This window comes from Elephas maximus, chromosome 4 (genome assembly GCF_024166365.1).
Source record: "Elephas maximus indicus isolate mEleMax1 chromosome 4, mEleMax1 primary haplotype, whole genome shotgun sequence".
Lineage (NCBI taxonomy): Eukaryota > Metazoa > Chordata > Mammalia > Proboscidea > Elephantidae > Elephas > Elephas maximus.
Window position 1 is genome coordinate 149,507,547 of NC_064822.1, and position 7,170 is coordinate 149,514,716.

Sequence of the window (7,170 nt, forward strand, 5' to 3'; positions counted from 1 at the left end):
CTGTCTTTTTAATTAATGACTTTTTGCTTTCTTCATATATGATGTCCTTGATGTCATCCCACAAGTCTTCTGGTCTTTAGTCATTACTATTGAATGCATCAAATCTATACTTGAGATGGTCTGAAATTCAAGTGGGATATAATCAAGATCATACTTTGGTTCTCGTGGTCTTGTTTTAATTTTCTTCAGCTTCAACTGGAACTTGCATATGATCAATTGATGGTCTGTTCAGCAGTCAGCCTTGTGCCTTGTTCTGACTGATGATATTGAGCTTCTCCAACATATCTTTCTACAAATGAAGTCTATTCAATTCCTGTGCATTACATCTGGTGAGTTCCATGTGTAAAGACCTCTTTAAAGTGTTAAAAATCAAAGGTGTCACCTTAAAGACTAAGGTGTACCTGACCCAAGCCATGATATTTTCCATCACCTCATATGCATGCCAAACCTGGACAATGAATAAGGAAAATTGAAGAAGAACTGATGTCTTTGAATTATGGTTTTGGCCAAGAATATTGACTATACCATGGACAGCTAGAAGAAGGAACAAATCTGTCCTAAAAGAAGTACAGCCAGAATGCTCCTTAGAGATGAGGATGGCAAGGCTTCTTCTCATGCTCTTTGGACATGTTATCAGAAGGGACCAGTCCCTGGGGAAGGACATCATGTTTAGCAAAGTAGAGGGTTAGCAAAAGAGAGAAAGACCCTTAAAAAGATGAATTGACTCAGTGGCTGCAACAGTGGGCTCAAACTTAGCAATGATTGTGAGAATGGCACAGGACTGGGCTGTGTTTCGTTCTGTTGTGCCTGGTTTAGCTATGAGCTGGAACCTATTCAAGGGCACCTAACAACGACAACCCAAAATTCACTGCCATTGAGTCCATTTTGACTTATAGGGACCCAACAGGTTTTCCAAAGCTGTAGCTGACTGCCACATCTTTCTCCCAGGAGCCGTTGCTGGTTTCAAACTGCTATCCTTTTGGTTAGCAGTTGATTGCTTTAACAAATGGGCCACCACAACTCCTTAACAACAACAATAGTAGATATAAAGCCACACCTGCTCATTGTTTTAATTTGTAGTTCTCTGGGATAACCAATAAAAGAGCCCTGGTGACTCAGTGGTTAAGTTCTAAGGTGCTAACTGAAAGATTGGCTGTTTGAAGCCACAGGCCGCTCCATGGGAGAAAGATGTGGTAGTCTGCTTCCATAAAGATTTATGGGGTAATTCTACTCGGCCCTATAGGGTCACTATGAATTGAAATAAACTCCATGGCAATGGGTTTATTTTATGTTGTTGTTTTTGCTGGTCTTGACCAATAAAGTTGAGCACCTTTCTGTGTTCATATTGAAAATTTGTGTAGATTTTGTTAATTTTCCATTAGGTTTGACATTTCTTTATCCATTATGGATATAATTTCTTTGCTATATAGATGAACACCAAATGTTTTCTTCTAGGTTATGGTTTATATTTTTATGGATGTAAAAAAATTGTTTTCTCCTAGAAACCTATGATTTTAAGAGCTTTACATCTAACTATGATTCATTTCAAAATAATTTCTAGATATTGTGAGAGATTTTGTTTTTCCCTTTGAAATATCCTGGAAACATTAATGAAAATCATTTGTTTACATATATATAGTTATGGAACTCTATGGGGCAGTTCTACTCTGTCCTATAGGGTCACTATGAGTCAGAATCAAATCGACGGCACTGGATACTGGATATACAGTTATGGTTGTTACAGTTATGTATATATCTATTACATCTACTCTTTATTCTATTGTCCTTCTTTTCTATCCTTTTATCAATAACATATTATCTTGATTAATAAAACTACATAATACATGTTAAAATAAGACAGTGTACTTGCTCCTTTAAATGTGTAATTAATATTATTCTGCCTGTTCTAGCTTCTCTGCACATTTAGAGTAATTTGAGAATTGGTTAGTCTATTTACACCACACTGACTGTTGGGATTTTCACTGGGGTTGCTTTTAATTTGTTGAGTAACTTGAGGAGAAGAGATATTTTAATAATATTGACTCTTCTAAGCCATGAATGGTATCTTTCCCTTTACTTAGATCTTTCTCACTTTTTCTCAGTAATGATTTTAATTTTCATTGCAGAGATATTGCATTTTCTCCACTAAATTTATTTCTAAGAGTTTATGGTTTTGATGCTATTATAAATCGTATTTTGTTTTAATTTAATTTTCCAATTTTTCTTGTCACTATATATAAGTTATTTTCAATATTAACCTTGTTGTTGTTGTTGTTGTTGTTGTTAGGTGTGGTCAAGTCAATTCCGTCTCATAGCGACCCTATGTACAAGAGAATGAAACACTTCCTGGTCCTGTGCCATCCTCACAAACATTGTCGTGCTTAAACCCATTGTTGCAGCCACTGTGTCAATCCTTTGCATTGACATCTAGCCTACGAGACTGTGAGAAAATAAATTTCTCTTTGTTAAAGCCATCTACTTGTGGTATTTCTGTTATAGCAGCACTAGATAGCTAAGACAATCCCCTTGTTTTGTTCAAATTACTGCCTCTTGATCTATGTACATACAGGTTCCTCGTGAGCACACTTAAGTGTTCTGGAATTCCCATTCTTTGAAATGTTATCCATAATTTGTTATGATCCATACAAGTGAATAAAACACAGGTAAACATCTTTTTGGTATTCTCTGTTTTTAGCCAGTATCCATCTGATATCAGCAATGATATCCCTCATTTCACGCCTTCTTCTGAATCTGGTTTGAACTACTGGCAGTTCCCTGTCGATATACTGCTGCAGCTGCTTCTGAATGATCTTCACCAAAATTTTGCTTGCGTGTGATATTAGTGATATTGTTCGATAATTTCTGCATTTGGTTGGATCACCTTTCTTGGGAATAGATGTAAATATGAACGTCTTCCAGTCGGTTGGCCAGGTAGCTGTCTTCCAAATTTCTTGGTGTAGACCAGTGAGTACTTCCAGGGCTGCACCCATTTGTTGAAACATCTCAATTGGCATTCCATCAATTCCTGGAGCCTTGTTCTTCGCCAATGCCTTCAGTGCAGCTTGGACTTTTCCTTCAGTTTTATTGGTTCCTGATCATATACTTCCTCCTGAAATAGTTAAACATGGAGAAATTATTTTTGGTATAGTGACTCTGTGTATTCCTTCCATCTTCTTTTGATGCTTCCTGCATCGTTTAATATTTTCTCCATAGAATTCTTCAGTATTGCAACTGGAGGCTTGAATTTTTTTCTTCAGTTCTTTCAGCTTGAGAAACGCTGAGCATGTTCTTGCCATTTGGTTTTCCATCTCCAGGTCATTGCACGTGTCATTATAGTACTTTACTTTGTCTTCTCAAGCCCCCGCTTTGAAATCTTCTTTTTGGCTCTTTTACTTCATTATTTCTTCCTTGCCCTTTAGCTACTTGACTTTCAAGATCAAGTTTCAGAATCTCTTCTGACATCCATTTTGATCTTTTCTTTCTTTCCTGTCTTTTCAATGACCTCTTGCTCTCTTCATGTATGATGTCCACAACTTGTATGTCTTCGATCATTAGTGTTCAACGTGTCAAATCTATTCCTGAGATGGTCTCTAAATTCAGGTGGGATATACTCAAGGTTGTATTTTAGCTCTAGTGGACTTGTTCTAATTTTCTTCAGTTTCAACTTGAACTTGCATAGGAGCAACTGATGGTCTGTTCCACACTCAACCCCTGGCCTTTTTCTGATTAATGATATTGAGCTTTTCCATCGTCCCTTTCCACAGATGCAGTCAATTTGATTCCTGTGTATTCCATCTGGCAAAGATCACATGCATAGTTGCTATTTATATTGGTGAAAAAAAGTATTTGTAATGAAGAAGTCATTGGCATTGCAAAACTCTACCATGCTATCTGTGGCATCGTTTCTATCACCAAGGCCATATTTTCCAAGTACTGATCTTTCTTCTTTGTTTCCAACTTTCACATTCCAATCACCAGTAATTATGAATGCATCCTGATCGCATCTTCAGTTTAAGAAGTTGTAAAAATCTTCAATTTCTTCATCTTTAGCCTTAGTGGCTGCTGTGTAAATTTGAAAAACATTCATATAATTGGTCTTCCTTGTAGGTGTATGGATATTATCCTATAACTGACAGTGTTGTTCTTCAGGATAGATCTTGAAATGTTCTTTTTGACGATGAACGCAATGCCATTCCTCTTCAAGTTTTCATTCCCCACATAGTAGACCATATGATTATCCAATTCAAAATGGCCAATACCAGTCCATTTCAGGTCACTAATGCCTAGGATATTGATGTTTATGCATTCCATTTCATTTTTGATGATTTCCAATTTTCCTAGATTCATACTTCATACAAACCATGTTCTGATTATTAGTGAATGTTTGCAGCTATTTCTTCTCATTTTGAGTCATGCCACATCAGCAAATGAAGATCCCGAATGTCCATGTCATTAAGGTCCACGACTCCATCCATGTCATTAAGGTTGACTCTACTTCAAGGATGCAGCACTTCCCCAGTAGTATTTTGAGTGCCTTCAAACCTGATGGACTCATCTTTCAGCACTATATCAATGTTCCACTGCTGTTCATAAGATTTCCACCAGCTAATTCTTTTCCGAATTAGACCTCTGTGCCCTTCTCCTAGCTTGTCTTAGTCTGTAATCTCAGCTGAAACCTGTCTGCCATGGGTGACCCTGCTGGTATTTGAATACTGGTGGCGTCGCTTCTCCCATCATCACAGCAACACGGAAGCCCCCACAGTACAACAAACTGACAGATGTGTGGAGGATATTAATCTTTTGTCCTATTAATTTTTTAAAATTTGTTTATTATTTTCATTACTTTTTTGGTAATTTTCTCAGACTTTTCTACACATCTAATCATTTCATATGTGAATAAAGAGAGGTTTACTGCTTCTTTTCCAGTCATTATACTACCTCCTTCCTCCACTGCCTTACCTGATTGCACTGGCTAGGACCTTTAGTACAATGTTGAGTAGAAGTGGTAAGAGCTGACATTCTTGCTTTGTTTCAAATCTTAGTGGAAGGGGCAATATTTTGTCATTATGCATGATGTTAGCCATAGGTTTTTCAGAAATTTATTAAGTTGATGAAGTTTTCATCTATTCTCATTTTGCTGAGAGTCATTATCATGACTGAATGATAAAGTTTGTTAAATAATGCATTCATATAATTTTCTCTTTTATTATGCCAATTTTGTGACTTATGTTTATTGCTTTTTCAATGTTAAACCAACCTTGCATATCAGGGATAAGACCCACTTGCACATGATGAATTTTTTTTTCCATATTATCTTTTTTTTATATATTCAATTTGTGAGCATTTTCTTTTTTTAATTATTTTATTGTGTTTTAGGTGAAAGTTTACATAGTAAATTAGTTTCCCATTTAACAATTTTTATAGAAATCATTCCATGGCATTGATTATAGTTTTCACAATGTGTCAGAATTTTCATTATTTCCATTCTATTTGTGCTGTTTCCATTGATCTAGCTTCCCTTTCCCTTTTTGCCTTCTCATCTTTGCATCTGGGTAAATGTTGACCTTTGATCTCATGTAATTGTTCAAGGGAGCACACTACTTATGAGTATTATAAGCCAATCTGTTATTTGGCTGAAAGGTGGTGTCCAGAAATACCTTCAGTTCCAAGTTTAAAGGGTATCTTAGGGCAATAACCTTGAGGTTTCCTCTAGTCTCTATTGGTCCAGTAGGCCTGATCTTTTTTAGGATTGTTATCATTTTCTTAAGGATTTTTTTCATCTTTCCTGTGTTTCACTTAATTTCTAGATTGATAGGTGTATATCTTCACCAATTTGGTAAGTTGTATACCATTATTTCTTCAAATATTTTTCCCTACTTTCTCTCTTCTTCTATAACCATAATTAATTGTTATGTTGCTTTACATTTTCACAAATATCACTGAGCCACTATTTGTTTATTCTTCACTTTGTTGTTGCTGTTTCTTTTTGATCTTCAGTTGGAATAATTTTTATTGATCTGTCTTTAATTTTGCTAATTCTTTCTGGTATTGAATATGTTGTCCAGCCCAACTGATGAATTTTCACTTTATATATATTGTGCTTTTCATTTCTAGATTTTCCATTTGATTATAGTTTCCATTTCTTTGCAGAATGTTACCATCTGTTCCTTCATTACACTCATATTTTTATTTAAGTCCCTGAACATATATGAATAGCAGACCCTGTTTGTTAATTCCAAAATCTGTGTCATCTACCAATCTTTTCATATTGACTACATTTTTTCCCTGATTATATGCCACATTTACTGTTTATCATATAGCTAATATATTTTCTGGAAACCCTGGTGGCTTAGTGGTTAAGAGCTATGTCTGCTAACCAATAGGTCTGCAGTTCAAATCCACCAGGCTCTCCTTGGAAACTCTATGGGGCAGTTCTACTCTGTCGTATAGGGTCGCTATGAGTTAGAATTGACTTGACGGCAATGGTTTTTTTTTTTTTTAATATATTTTCTAATGTTGCACATTGGCAATGTTACCTTGAGTGGAGTCTAGAGATTATAATGTCTCCTTTTAAATGATGTTGATATCTGTCTAGGTAGGCAATAAAATTCCTGGGTGATCCTCTTGACTCTGTTATGCTTTATTTTATGCTTAGTTAGTGTAGGTCTGATTCTGTCATAACCATACTTCAAAGGTTATAGTCTTTTGCAAGACTGGTGTCCTTAATCCTGTAGCAGAGCCTTTTGGGGTTCTCAAGTAAACACTCAAAGTTAGGCTGGAACTTCAAAGTATCTAGTACTCTAGGACCTCTTTTATTTCCATTCAGATCTGAGTTGAATAGCACAGTTCTCAGCTAAAGACTCAAATATCTCCAGGTTGACTTCTGGAGTCTTCCTCTGTAGAGTTATATCCTCTCTGTTATCTTGACCTGAAAATTGTTGCTGCTTCCAAAACTCTAAGCTCTCATCTCTGCCTTCTCAGGTCAGTGAGAACTTTGTTCTGTATCCCTGTGCCTCAGTCAATAAAATACACCCAGGCAGAATGCCAGGTTAAGTGTGGATTTACCTCAGTTTCCCTTCCTTCAAGTATATTATTTGAAGAAGAAAGAATAAATAGAAATAAATTATTTAATTCACCATCGATAATCTCTAGAATAACAAAAATCTTAAA